Source organism: Marmota marmota, unplaced genomic scaffold (genome assembly GCF_001458135.2).
Source record: "Marmota marmota marmota unplaced genomic scaffold, marMar, whole genome shotgun sequence".
Taxonomy (NCBI): Eukaryota; Metazoa; Chordata; class Mammalia; order Rodentia; family Sciuridae; genus Marmota; species Marmota marmota.
Window position 1 is genome coordinate 31,139,828 of NW_026000093.1, and position 15,519 is coordinate 31,155,346.

The following is a 15,519-nucleotide window of genomic DNA, read 5'->3' on the forward strand; positions in this document are numbered from 1 at the left end:
ACTTGAGTCCCAAATTGTTTTCGTCAGATCTTTTGGTACCAACAGTGAAAAAGCTGACTAAGACAAATATTTAATGACAAAAACGAAACAAACTATAAGCAACCCCCATTTACACTGATGGAGTATTATTAAAGGGCTTATCTATATGATGAAAAAACTTGTAGGCATTAGTGACTTATGGCAAAAGAATAAGTAGTTCATGACATGCAGTAATATTTAGGGCATGTTAATATGTGAATAAGTTATTTCTAAAATACTGTGTATAATATAATCCCAATGGACACATCTTAGAAGATGTATTCTAAAATTTTGATAGTGGTTATTTCTTGCTTGTGACATTATAAGTGATTTTTGTTTCCTCTTTGTTTTAGCATGATTATCTGTATTTTCCATAATTTCTTAATTTTTTTATCAGAAAAGTAATTGCAAGTTGATAAATATCATACACAGATTGGTGATAAAGTAATTGGTCTTCTTTCATGTGCTAGGCACTATGCCTGTGTGCACACACATGTACACACACCAGAGTACAGATCTCTTGCTTTGCTTTGCAACATCAGATCTTATACAATATTAACTGTGATAATGATACCCAGAGCTCTGATATTTGGGACTCATGTTGGATTTTTAGACTATTCTCAGGGTGTAGTCCTCAGTGGTGCCATAAAGCATGAAAGACTAGTTGGTGGAGAGAGAATTAGTCTGCTCTAGTTAATTTATAGCTATCTGATGAATTTTATTCAGGCTCAGGCTCATTCTCAAATATTCACCATACCACTGGCTCAAAAGATGTTTACTGATGCGATCTCTCTCAGTGATTGATATAGAATTCACTATTTCATATCAGTCAAGAGAAAAGCAATGCTATGTTTAATATTTATTTATTCATCTTCCCTCCTTATGTCTTTATTTTTTCCCCTCTCCCTTCCCTGTTGTCCATTTTTTTGTATTGTTTTCAACCATTTTTTCTCTTCCTCTTCCTCTCAGATTAAGTTGTGGTTGTCCACAACAAACTAAACCTCTTTACTTGCCTTTCGTGAGCTCAGAATTACTTAGGAGAATGCTGACAGCATAAAAGTAAAATTTACTATTGTAGTATTTTGTGTTTTAAAAATACATATGAAATAATATTTTCAAGGGCTAAATTGAATGCTGCTCACAAGGATTTAGTGATTAAGGAGGTTAGAAATTTAACTGTCTTCACAGAGTATTTCATGAGAAGTCAAGTGACTTGACTTACTATATGACCCCTCAACTGCTATGGAGCAAAATACTCTGTAGTAATGATTAATTTGCAAATTTTGTTCAGGAAAATTTTGTCTCTCTTCTCTAAATATCCCCTGAAAATGGTTTCTGGCATCCCCTGACCGGGATAACTTATTTTTCTCTTCATTCACTATTCTCTCTATATAGGAACACTTCTAAGCCTCTATCCCTAATACCTGCAAATTATAATTTCATTCTCACTGTGTTCTCAAATGTTGGCCATGGTAAAACATCTGATTTTCTCAGGATGATTAGAAAAGAAGACTTGAACTTTGACCTCATTTTTTTTCTTCTCACCACTAATCTCTTTACCATCTTTTAATTTCTCAAGATCTAGATGTGAATCTATCAACTTGGGATTTGGGATGAAAAAGGTGAAACAAGATTTTAATTTGTGAATGGAAATTTTCCCTTAGAGATTAAAAGAAAAAGAGTCAAGGCCATGCTCCTGTTCAAAGTTCAGATAGTACATACACTCATGAATTAAATATAACCTGGTATTGGTAGACAGGATTCAGGTAGAAGAATGTTCTGATTTATTAAAGTTGTCATTCTAAGTATGATAAAGTAGTTGATCTAATAGACAACCTAAGTCTCCTTTTGCTGAGTCTCGGAAGGAAATAATTCTACTATAAGAGACTTGGGGGAGAGAGAACTATAAAAACTGGTTCCGCTCTGATGGACAGACATTGGGAGAACTATATAATTTTGCACATTGACTGAAGCTAATTCAAATAATGTTAATTTCTCCCCTGCTTCCAGTCAAGGTGATGCCCCGAGACTCAACACAACTCTACTGAACCTGCTCCCAGACTTGAGTGCTGGAAGCTGAACTGTGATTTTTGCTTTAGCTGTGCAGCCATCCCAGAATGCACTGGAGTCTGGGATGGGAAGTGAAGGAGTCGGGTGTCAGCATCACTTTTGAGTTTTGTCTTTTTTTTTTTTTTTTTTTTTGGTCAATGCTTTCTACAGTTTTTGCTGGTAAGGAGTACTTGATTTATTTGATACGCAGGAAAGGAAGCAGGCGAGAGTTGAAAGAGGAAACAGAACAATGTTGATAGCTTTATTTTTAAAATATGAGTTGCATTTTAGCTTTCTGAAACTTCTTTCACACTTTCCCACCCAGGAATCCATGAATCTGGGATGAGATTTCAGATTTTGAAATCCAAAAGGAAGGTTTCTGTTTCTGTACTTTGCCTTTGCAAACCAGGTGTTGTTTAAAGTTTATGTCTCATTAAGCATAGGGGAATCTTGCTTGCTACGCTTTATCACTGAGCTTTAAATAGATGAGAAATCTAGAGAGGTAGAAGAGGAAGAGGACAACTGCAAAGTGTTCTTTTATAATCTTAAGGGAATGTGACAAGGAGAAAGAGAGAAGACACCAAAGTGGTATGTGAAGTGGTCAAAGGCTGGGGTCTCAATTTCTGGTCTTCAGACTTCAGCCTTGAGGGGCATTGTTTCAGCATTGAAAGATACCACCAACTGTGGAGGGGAGTCTTCTCCCCACTTCTGTTGGAGACTAAGGTGGAAGCTATATTTGTACCTTGCAGGCTGACACACATCATCCTAGGACATTTCTACATCACAAAAATTATGCCTAGAGAGAACTTGACAGAAAGCTTTGGGTTAGCAATATAGCTCTTAACCAATGGTCACAGAAAAATGGGTAGTCTGTGCTAGTAAGTTGTAGTTTCAAAGTCAGACCACAGCATCGACAGGAAAACACAAGTCTTTCTGGGTTTGAATTCTAAGTGGAAACATGAGGACAAAGAAAACTAGACCCCAAATGATTAACACCAATTTATATGCTGCAGACAAGCAGGGCCTAACAAAAGACTGGCACATCCACTTCCAAGAACCTTGGGCCATTCTCTGCCTCTAGTCTACAGCATGTGAGCAGCACAACTGTTTTCATTCTAAGAAACAAAACAGCTGGAAGTTATCTGTGAGGTGGAGCATCTTTATCTAAGAGACCAAACCTATCCTGAAGGCTCCTTTTTAATACCAGACTGAACTTTAGATTAGATTGGATATTTACTTATACAAACAATGGGGGACACAGCAGGATAATTAGATTAGTTATAGAAAAAATAATGGTATATATATATATATATATATATATATATATATATACACACACACACACACACACACACACACACACATATATACACATGATACATATATATGGATACATATATCTATATATAGTTTATTGTGTAGCACACTTTCAGTTCTTTGGTTACAGTATAAGTAAAATTGGCAACTGCACTTCAGATGCAAATGATGGTTAGCCCACAGTCATTCCCTAAAATTCTCTGCTTTTAAATTTTTTCAAAAATTAAATTCTGATCAAAGCTGTGATAGTTAAAACAACAACAACAAAAACCCAAAAAACCAGTCTTCTTTGTTCCTGTATCTTATATTTTCTTCACACCACCCCCTGCCCCTTACTTGCATGCGTATTCTTCTTCCAAGGTTTTTAGCAGTGGTAAATAAAGGGAAACGAGGCCAGCTGCAGATATTCCATCTGCATTTTTACATCTGGATCTGGAATTCGTTTCCTTTAAATCTTTTTAAGACAAGGGGAAGAACAGCTATTTAATATTCTTGCCAAAATTTGTAAAGATCTCCATTTGTTTGCAACAGCTATGATTAAAGGGTCCAAAAAAGCTATGTCATTAAAGCAATCTGTCTCTGGGTTTTGTTTCTCCCTGTTCTTCTTTTCCTTTTCTTTCTTTTTCCTTTTTCCTTTTTAACTCTGGGTAGTGCTTACTTCTTTTGTCTGCCTAGGCCATATGTTTTTGTTCTCAGATCTTGATAAGGATTCTTTGTTTGACTGGCTCTAGAAACATCTCCTAAGCCCATCTGTGTATTTCCTTGTAAAGTCCACTTTTAGCAAGGACCCTGCTAAGTCAGCTTAGCAAGAGCCTCCCACCTTCATTATCTGATCCTCCTCAATATCTTGTTGAGTTCCTCCACCCTTTTCTAGGTGATATCTGATCACCTTGGCCTACCTTCAGCAAGAATCCTGTTAGGTCACTTTACCCAGAATCTTCTTTACCTTCTTGGTGATTTTTCTATCCAATAATTCCCACCCTACATCTTGGCTATAAATTCTACTTGCCCATTCTGTATTTGGAATTGAGCTGAATCTCTGTCCCTTGTGCAAAACATAGCAGTTATTCCCATACATATCATGATGGTCCTGAGTAAACTCTGACTTACTGTGCTTTGAGTAAAGTATCAGTAATTTTAATAATTTGTGTCACTAAATATTTCCTTAAAGAGAGAGAGAGAATTTTTAATATTAAATTTTTTTTTTTAGTTTTACGGCGGACACGACATCTTTGTTTGTATGTGGTGCTGAGGATTGAACCTGGGCCACACGCATGCCAGGCGAGCCCGCTACCGCTTGATCCACATCCACGGCCCATCATTGAATATTTTTAACAGTACACTTTTATGGTATAGAATCTATGAACTCATTGAAGTTGTATGCATATGCTATATAAATATGCATTTTCCTCATCTGGTGAATATTCATACTTTTCATTAGATTTTCAAAGAGAAATGAGACTGAATAAATTTGAGAACCTTATCCCAAACATGTTCATATGTCAGGCTTATTCTTGTTTTATCAAATCCTATTTTTCTCTTTCTCTCTACTCCTTTCTCCTCCATAATATAGTATCCTTTATCAACATTAAAAAATAACTTGCTTTCTGATTATGTCATAGAAAATTAAAAAATGAAAAGAAAAATTATCTATTTTTCTTTAGAATATAGAGCTTTTTTATTATCTGTTCTTTGATTTATTATCTTTAACTGTAGGTCATGAGTCATTTTAAAGCCAAGAAAAAACAAAATAATTAATAAAAACAGCAACAAAACACTCAATTTCTCTTTACCTTGAAGAAATATAAAAAAGAATTAATGTTTTGAGAAGACTGCTTTTCAAATGAACGTAATTTCACACAATATTTTTGGACACCTGCATTTTGACTGCAGCCCATCACAGTAGGACAAGTCTAGAATTTTCCACTTGTGGAATCATATTGGCTGTCCCAAAATTTTGGGTTTTGAGGCTTTATGAATTTGTATTTTCTGATTCGGGATGCTCAACCTATAACTGGTCTAGAAGAAGAAATGATTAGAATAAGGATTAGCTAATAAATAGAGATGAATAGAAAGAACTTTTCAAGTGCAGAGCAGCATTTGCAAAGGCCAGGAATCAAAGAGTTGGTCCCATTGGAATCATCATCCAGGACAACTGGAGCAAGGAGTCTTAAGAGAGAACTGTGAGGACTGGAGGCACAAATGAAGGTGAAATTTGAGTGCTAGAAACAGAACAGTGGTTTATACCACTGATAGCCTAAGTTGGAAATTAATTTTCAATAAAGTAGTAAGTAACATATTTGGAGGCCGAAAGGAAGAGGTTATAGAGGGAGAGACTGAGGATATTGGAAAACCATTAAATTATCGGAGACTTTAGTATATTCATAGCTCTATTTCTGTCATTATTTCTTAAATTTTAAATATTCCTCAAATATTCAAAAGGAAATAAGTATGAATTCTATACCTCATATTGAATACATGGCTTGCAAAAAGAAGTCTATGGTTGTCCTTTGCATTCCCTCTCCTCTGGCTGTGTATACTAGAGGATGAAACCAGCTGCTGTGTTTCTCAACTAGGTGCTTCCTCTGATTTGACTGTACACAGGCTAGAGAATGCAGCAGTGTAAGATTGAGCCTAAATTGTTAGGTCTCTTTTCACTCAAAATGGGGCATTAACGGTCATCCAAAAGGAGAAAATTGGCATGCAATAGCAAGTTATAGGCAGTTCACTTTGAAGTTTTATCTAAAAGAATCACGTTTCCTATGGCAAGGTTCTATATAAAATTTATAGTATTTCAGGTTAATGCTATTACCACCAGGGAAGACAGTGAAATTGAGAGTGTGTGCCAAATAATCTTCCATAATAGTAGACTCATGCTCTCCTCGTTTGACCTTTGATTGCTTAGATGTTATAGGCTGCAGTATCCTGGAACACTGTGCAACACTCTGGACCTTTGGTGTCTCAGCATCTGCTGGAAGCTCAATGACTCACATCACTCTTGGCAACTACACTCTGGGCTTACAGCAGTAATGCCAGTTCATGTGGATAATGGAAGCAGTTTTCTGCCTCTTTGGTAGTAAATGGTCTTAAATGAACTTTCTTTATTTTTCAAAGAACTTTTCCTTATAGAACCATTCACACTGCTTTTGACCTTGTATGAAACTCATTTTCCTTTGCAAAAGTAGTCATTGCTGGTTAGAGAGATAAAATTACCTATCATATATGACTGGCATAACTTGAACCATGAAAATTGAAGAAAAGGGATTTAAAAACATTGCTTTCTAACCTTGCTATGTAATATTATTGTTTCCTCTATTTTATGCTTGAAACTAGCATTTTTTAGACTTTTTGTTGTTTTTTTGCAGTGGGACTTATATCATCCAAGTAACTGGCTTTCTAATTTCCTTTGGGAATTATTAAGCTGCCTAATAGACTAAATAGTTTAGATTCATTTTCTATGATTTGACTATTAGGTTTTTAGAATTTTAAGGGGAGATTTTAGTTGTTCTAATTTACTCTGAAACAAGTAAGGCCATTGAAGCAATATCTGATTCTTGTAATATAGGGAAAACCTATCTTTTAAAAATATTACAGTGATGATAAAACTTTGTTTTTATGTTTTAAAAATTATTTTACATGCTAAGTGTGTGTGTGTGTGTGTGTGTGTGTGTGTGTGTAAATATTCTACAAAAAGCTGTAATAGTAGTTAACTTGAAATATTACAGGAAAAGTCAGGGGTTTGGAGGAAGCATTTGAACCTATGAGGAGTTTCAAATTGTAGAAAAACTTAAATGAAACCAAACAAATCATGAACACTGAAAATAAGAAAGTTACAATGTAAGTTGCTAAAAGGGTCTAAAAACTACTAGAACATTGTTTACAGCTGATTCTGAGTATTCTCTTTATGAGTAATATATTAATATTACTTGCTATGCAGAGCTTCTCTTTCAAGAACTATTAAAAATTAGCATTAACTGGAAAATGTACTCCAATTTTTGAGGGTGTTTCTTATGCAAAGTGTCATGGTAGAGATTTTTAGTAATATGTATTCCTTCACTTCATAAAAATGTGCTCTTTTCCCTTATGTAGCACTGAAGGTTTTCTGCAGGAAAAAAGACTAAAATGCTTCCATATTTTAGGAAAAAAAACTAAAAATGCCCCATTTTTTTATCTGACTATGGTAAACTTGGATGATAATGGGGGAGTGGAATAAAACTGAAGTCAGGAAGATTTGTTTGGATGTAATTCAATAGCCAAAGAATAGAATAGAAAGCACCTAGACCAGGGAGGTGGCAAAGGGAATAAAAATACAAGGATAGATGGAGAAACATTTTTAAAGAAGTGATTGAGTGTTAATAGGTAGAACTGGCAAAAGGAAAGAAGAAATTTAAAAAAATCATGATTTTTTTTTTGTTTTGTCTCATTAAAATTAATAATAAAACAGGTTTAAATAATAAATTCTAGAAGAGTAGATTAGATGGTCCGTGAGAAAGTCCAAGACTTTGACTGTAAAAATACATAGGTAATGACATAGGCTTCCAATCAAAGATGTAGGCTAGCATTTAGGATTGTATAGAGGAAATGGGAGATGACTGCAATGGGCTGGGATTGTCTAGTTCCATGGAGAAGGACATAGAGTGGGAAAATTGAAGATTTTTTTTTCACACCAAATTTCCAATTGTTAAGATTGCTATAAATAAGAGAACTTTGAATAAAATATTTTATATTCAAGACTTATTGTCTAATGATTGTTATTACATTGTAGAACTATGTGGAAGCTTAGTGAAGTGATCAGGGTTTGGTACTTCATACACACCTAAATGTACATGCTCAAATAATGAATGGATTGAGTGCCTGCTGACATTAGTTTTGGCAGTTTTTTTTTTTCTTTGATATTCCACTAATAGAGGCAACAAAAGCAAAATAAATGGGATTTTACTAAACTAAAAAGCTTCTGTACAGGGTTTTACTTTTCTAATATACTTCTTGTATGAGTAGCTTTATAGGAAGCTTTAAAATTAAATAGTGTTATTCCAACTTTGTTATTTTCACAATTGTTTTGGTAATTCTAGTTACTTTGTCTTACCATATGATTTTTAGAAGTAAATTATTGAAAAAAACTCCTGCTGGAATTTTAATTAAGACTGCATTGAGGGCTGGGGTTGTGGCTCAAGTGGTAGCGTGCTTACCTGGCATGCACGGAGCGCTGGGTTCGATCCTCAGCACCACATAAAAATAAAGATGTTGTGTCCACCAAAAATTAAAAAATAAATATTAAAAACTTCTCATTCATTCTCCTCTCTCTCTCTCTCTCTCTCTCTCTCTCTCTCAAAAAAAAAAAAAAAAGATTGCATTGAATGTATGAATCTCTTTGGGGTAATAAACATTTTTATAATATTGAATTTTATATCTTCAAACATATGTTAATTTATTTAGGTTCTCTGACTTTTTAAAATCATTGTTACATGTTTTTAGCACAGAGATCTTTTCCCTATTTTCTTAAGTGTGTTTCATTGTTTGGTACTAGTACATAAATAATATTGCTTTTTTCAATTTAAATTTCTAATTATTTATTGCTAATAGTCAGCCTTGCATATCCACAGGTTCCATATGAGTGAATTCAACCAACTTCAAAACAAAAATATTCAGAAAAAATGCATCTGTATTGAACATGTACAGAGTTTTTCCTTGCCTTTATCCTCCAAACAATATAGTAAGATGACATTTTCATTGTGTTAGTATTATAAGTATCTGGAAAATGATTTAAAGTATATGGGAGGATGTACATGAATTATATGCACATACAACACCATTTAATATCAGCACTTGAGCATCTGCAGATTTTAGTACTTGCAGGTGTCCTAGAACCCATGCTCATAGATACCAAGGGACAACTGAATATACAGAAAGCATTAAAATTTTATATATTGACCTGATAATCTGTGACTTTGTGAACTCTCTTATAGTTCTAGAGCTTTTCCCTTTTATTTGTAGATCCCACTGGATTTTCTAAGTAGACATTGATATGACTTATCAAAAGTGATAGTTTTATACCGATGTGATTCTGCAATCTGTATACGGGGTAAAAATGGGAGTTCATAACCCACTTGAATCAAAGTGTGAAATATGATATGTCAAGAACTATAATGTTTTGAACAACCAACAATAAAAATTAAAAAAAACAAATATAAAAAAGTGATAGTTTTATTTCTTTCCAAATTGCATACCTGTTTCTTTTCCTCCTCTTCTTGGTGTGATACTGAATAAGAATTGTGTAAGTGAACATTCTTGGTTTTCCCAAGTTAGGGAGAAAACCACTAAGCACGATTGTTTGCCGTAGAATCTTTTAAAGGAAACTTATCTGATTAATAAAAGGTCTTTTCTATTTATTGAGTTCTTTAAAAATTGTAAATGGTTGTAGAATTTTGTAAGATGCTTTTCTACCTCATTTGAAAAGATCTTGTTGCTTTTCATCTTCAGTCAGTTTAAATAATTAATTATACTGATAAATTTTCAAACGTTGAACCAGCCTTGTATTTCCAGGCTAAGTCCATTTGGTTGCAATGTATTAGACTTTTTGTATATTTCTATATGTAATGTGTTATATGTTGGTACTTTTAATGTCTGTTACTGAGGTACATAGATCTGTAGTTTTATTCTTTTGTATTGTCTTTGCATACTTGTGGTATTGCTGGCTTCAAAAATAAGAGGGAAAGTATTCTTTTATATGTTTGGGAAGATATTGTGTATGATTGGTATTGTTTCTTCTTTAGATGTTTGGAAGAATAAACAGATAAAACCACCTGGGCCTAGATATTTTCTTGTTAAAAAACATAATTGAGCACCTATTAGTTATCTGAAATATTGGTCACATTCTCATACATTTTCTGTTATATCTGTAACATATTTATTTCTTTTTACAGAAATTTTGACGTAGGTTAGCATGAATTACCTGGAAGAAAGAACAATAAGTTGGTTGAAAGCAAATTAGATACTACTTTGTTAGAATTCTTGATATTTTACTGAGGAAGCTAAAATCTTCCAGTGTAGAATCTAGACTTGTAGTTAAAGATGAGATGAATTTGGGACCTTAGATGAGTCATGTGTCTCCCTGACCCCACAATCTCTTACCTAAAAAAAAAATCAAGATAAAATATCATAAAAATGCATTGCAACAGATAAAATATTCAGAATTTATGTCAAATTCATAAATGACCACATTAGATTTTAATGGAAAATAAACACTAACTTTTTATCAGATTAAAAAATATCAAAGATTTAAGTTATAATTGTGGGAGAAGCAGCTAGTTCATCACTAGAATATGCTTTCTGGGTACATAGCCAGAATTTTTTTCCCCCCACCTACTCTTGAAAGTGTTTATTAACATGTGACTTAGTTCTAATGAATATAATGAGAGAAGTATTGCATGCCACTTCCACTTCAGCTACCTAAAGACCTTTGGAATGAAGTCCCTCCTGTGTGTTTCCCCTCAGGCTGGCTTGGAGGGAGACAGTGAGGACCTTGGAGATGTCAGAGCTGCTATGAGCCTGAGTTCTTGCATTATTTCTTTGTTAAGAGTTGTCTTGCCAACACATTTCTCCTGTCCAGTAATGTGTGAAAAACAAATGTGTGAAAATCTAACGTGTTTGGGTTATTTGGGCATGCATTTGTTAACAATGGTTGCTGCCACCCCAGTTTGTACAATTAAACAGGCTAAGAGTTCTTTCTTAATACTGATAGAATTTTATTAGGAAAAGTTAATGTTCTAATTTGAGCGATCCTGAATGAAAATGAAGTATCCTGTTTCAGAAATAAGACAATCTGTTACTTTAGAAACTTATAGTTAACAAACCTTTAACTTTCATTTTTGATTTTTATTAGGTGAAAGATTCCAGCGGAGGCTATTTGTGATTGTGTGGGATTGTCCTTTGGGGTAAGGTTGCGTAGGTAGAGTAATCCAAGAGATCTTCCAGAACAGGTATTCCAAGCAGCAAAGATATTTAGTTTATGCAGCTAAAAACTTTACTCACACCCATAACTGTGCAACACAGTGCGTGAGCTGTATTGATTTAGGAAATGCTAAATGACTACAGGGGAGTGACAAGATTTATTTGTACCTATGAGCAATAGGAGATATCAGGCATTTATATGACTCACTAACAATTTCCATAATTCTATTTTAATGCTAAAAAATATTTGCAACATTTATAGAGTTTCGTAGTATTTTAGAGATAGCAAACCAACAATTAAATGCAGAGAGATAATAGATTCATGTGCTTTCCTTGTGATGGAAGATTGTTTAGATTTTGAGGTTTATTTTGTCCTGCCACCAGAGTCATTAATCATCTTTCCTCATTTCCTTCGACTGCTGGGATATGACAAGGATTTTCTTTCACCTTGAAAAACTGCACAGAGTGGAGGGTTTGCCTGATTCCTGCAGTCTTAACATACCCTACTGAGTAAAAGTAAATTGTTTTTTTAATTCTGTACTTTGTTATATTTTTGAAAAATGGTTTTCAAATCAAAGGTTTGATTCCTCTCTTGGTATTGAAAGATCATGAACAAATACATTTTTATGTTATTTTTCTTTAGTAAGCTTTATGATTTTATCCTCAGCAACTGAACTAATTCAATAAGCAGCAGACCATAAGGCAGTAAATGGATACACTATTAATTTTTATTGCTAAAGTTTCTTTTATGTACTATTTGATCTAAAGCTGTTATTCACATTTTTATGATGATACTGACAGACTTGAAAAAAAAACTAACTATAATTCTTATTGATAAAACCTGGATATTTTTAACTGTGAAGCCCAAGGAATGGGAACAATTCAAATCTCATGAACCAGTTCATTAAGTGAAAATTCTAGAGTGTGAAAGGGAAAGCAAAGCAGGTAGCTCATAGTGCAGTTGCCCAATCAATAGAACACTCCTGGGAAGTTTAACTGCAGCATTAACACAGGCTTACTACAAGAACTTGGTGGATGATTTATTCTTTTCTTTGTTCGCCTTTAAAATGAGAAGTATAGGCTTCAAGAATAGCTTTTTAAAATTGCTTTGATTCTGTCATTGAACAGAATTGGAGCTGAAGCATTTGACTGTTGAAATAGAATGGTCAAATTAAAAAAAAAAGGAAATGGAAAATAAGGGATGTAAGGACATGGTTCTTCTTAGATGGACTGGCATTCTGCAGATCCTTACCACCTGGACGATTTTGCTGTTAATTTTGCAGTTGTACTACTAGATAAGTGTAGCAGAATGTTCCCTCTCAAGTCCATACTGACTAATACAATGAAACAAGGTTATATTCCCTCAACTTTGCTGTTTTTTTTTTTTGGAGGTGGTACCAGGGATTGATCTCAGGGGCACTTACCTACTGAGCCACATCCCTAGTCCTATATTGTATTTTATTTAGAGACAGGGTCTCACTGAGTTGCTTAGCACTTTGCATATTCCCTCATCTTTAAAATAATTTGTGTTCTGTAGAAATCTGAAAAAAGGAGCACTGGATATGATTTAAAAGGCTGAAGTGATAATGACAGCATAAATCTTGAAAGGACCATATTATGTTAATTTGACAATTTATTGAGAACTTATTATGTGTAAAACTGCATGGGAATACAAATAAATACAACCCATGCCTCTTAGAAATTTAAACAAAGAAGTAAAATCTAGTTCCAAAGATACACAAAGTATATAACAATAATCCAGCAAAAGCTGTTATAAACCTGTTGAGTCCTACTTGATAGACAACTCATGTGGGTATTTCAGGTGAACTGGCTTATTCTAAGCTGATGTGGTAAAGTAATGTTATGGGCATCCAGTTTCATACTTGAAGGTTATCTCCACATTTTAGCTATTATGATTAATGCTTCTATGACCATTTATGTACAAGTGTTATGTTTATGTATAGGTATGGATGTACATTTTAATTTTTCTTGGCTAGTTACTCAATTGCTGGTTTGTCTGTTAAAACCATTTGATAACCGTATGATTATTCCAACTCAAATGATTTAACCATTTGAGGAACTGCCAGACTGTTTTCCAAAATGGCTATAGTGTTTATCATACCTGTAACGAATACATGAAGTTTCAAATTTTCTAGAATGCTTATCATTATTGTCATTTTGATCATTGCCAATCTAGTTGTCTCATTATAATTTTATTTGCATTTCCTTGATGACTAATGACAATAGCACATCTTTTCATGTGCTATTTGCCATTTTGTGTATGATCAATGCATAAATGTATATTTGTATACTTTGCAATATTTAATTGTATTCTTCTTACTGTATCTTAAGATTCTTCATATAGTTTCTATAAAATACCTTTATCAGATGTATAATTGGAAAATATTTTCTTTCATTCTCTGTATTGAATTTTTAGTTTCTTGATTATGTTCTTTAGAGCCACCAAACTTTTTTATTTTGATAAAGTCCAATTTATATGCTTTGTGTGTGTGTGTGTGTGTGTGTGCGCGCGCGCTTATTTCTGAATCATTTCTAAAAATGTGCCTAACTCGAAAGATTTACTCCAGTGTTTTCTTATAAGAGTATTCATGTTTTTGCCTTCAAATTTAGTTTCTATGGTCCATTTTGAGATATTTTTGTATATGGTAGGAGGAAGTTGTCCAAATTTATTTGTTTGCATATGGGTATCCATTTGTCCAAGTACCATTTGTTGACAAGATAATTTTTCTCCACTGAATTATGTTGGCAACCCTTTAAAAATCAGTTAGCTATAAAGATAATGATTTATTTCTAGACTTAAAAAATCTTTTCCATTGATCTGTTTCTACCTTATGGCAATATCACAGTGTCTTGATAACTAAAGATTTGCAGTAAATTGTGAAATTTGGAAGTATGAGTTCTCTCTATATTTTCTTTTTCAGCAGTTTGGTTATTTTGAGTCCCTTCAACTGTGATTTGAATTTTGGGATCAACTAGTCAATTTTGGCAAAATCCATCAGCCAGCATTTGAGTGGAGATTGTATTGAACATAAAGATCTATTTGGGGGAACATTGCCAGTTAACAATAAGAAGTCTTCTTTCTAATCCTTAAACAAACAAATGTCTTTCTATGCATTTAGATCATCTTTCTTTCTGCTGTTTTTTTTTCCCCCCTTGGGATTGAACTCGGAGGCACTCGAACACTGAGCCACATCTCCAACCCTATTTTGTATTTTATTTAGAGACAGGGTATCATTGAGTTGCTTAGTGCCTCGCTTTTTGCTGAGGCTGGCTTTGAACTAGAGATCCTCCTGCCTCAGCCTCCTGAGCTGCTGGGATTATAGCTGTGTGCCACCCCTATAATCCCTGACCCCTTGCTCTGTTTTATAGTTTTTGAGTATGTATTTTGCACTCCTTTTATCAAATTTCTTCCTAAACATTTTATTTTTGATGTTATTATTAATGATAATGTTTTCTAAATTTTATTTTTGAATTTTTTATTGCCAGTGTACATGAATATATCTTTAAATTTGATCTTGTGCTCTGTAAACCTGATGCATTGATTTATTAGTTCTGATACATTGTAATTCCTTAGGATTCACAAAGATGTATACAAGATCATGCAATTTAGAAATACTTTGTTTAGCTCTTTTCTGAATTGGATGTTTGAAGATCACTTCTTACTCATTTTCCCTGGTAAAAACCTCCTGTTTAAATTCAAACAGAATTAGTGAAAGCAGACTTTGCTTTCTTTCCAGTCATTGTGAAAAAATACATTACATTTTTCATCAGTAATATCATTTTAATTGTGGTTGGGAGAGTAGGTATTTATTATCAGGTTGAGAAAGTTTCCTTGCCTATTTTGTTTCTCAATTATATCTTTCAAGATTTTCTATTTTATTTTATTTTTGTTTTCAACATTTTTTTGTAAGATATGTCAGGGTATGAATTTCTTTACACTTATCCTACTTGGGGTTCATAGAGATTTTTGATGTGTTTTAATGTTTTGTTTTGTTTTAAGATAAAATTTGGAAATTCCATCATTATTTCCTCAAATATTGTTTTGGCTTCTTTGTCTCTCTCACCTGCTTCTGACATACATACCCATTGTGTGTTTGTTTGAGGGCATGCTTAATGGTGTCCCATCTTAAGGAGGCTTTGTTCATTTTTCTTCATTTGTTACTC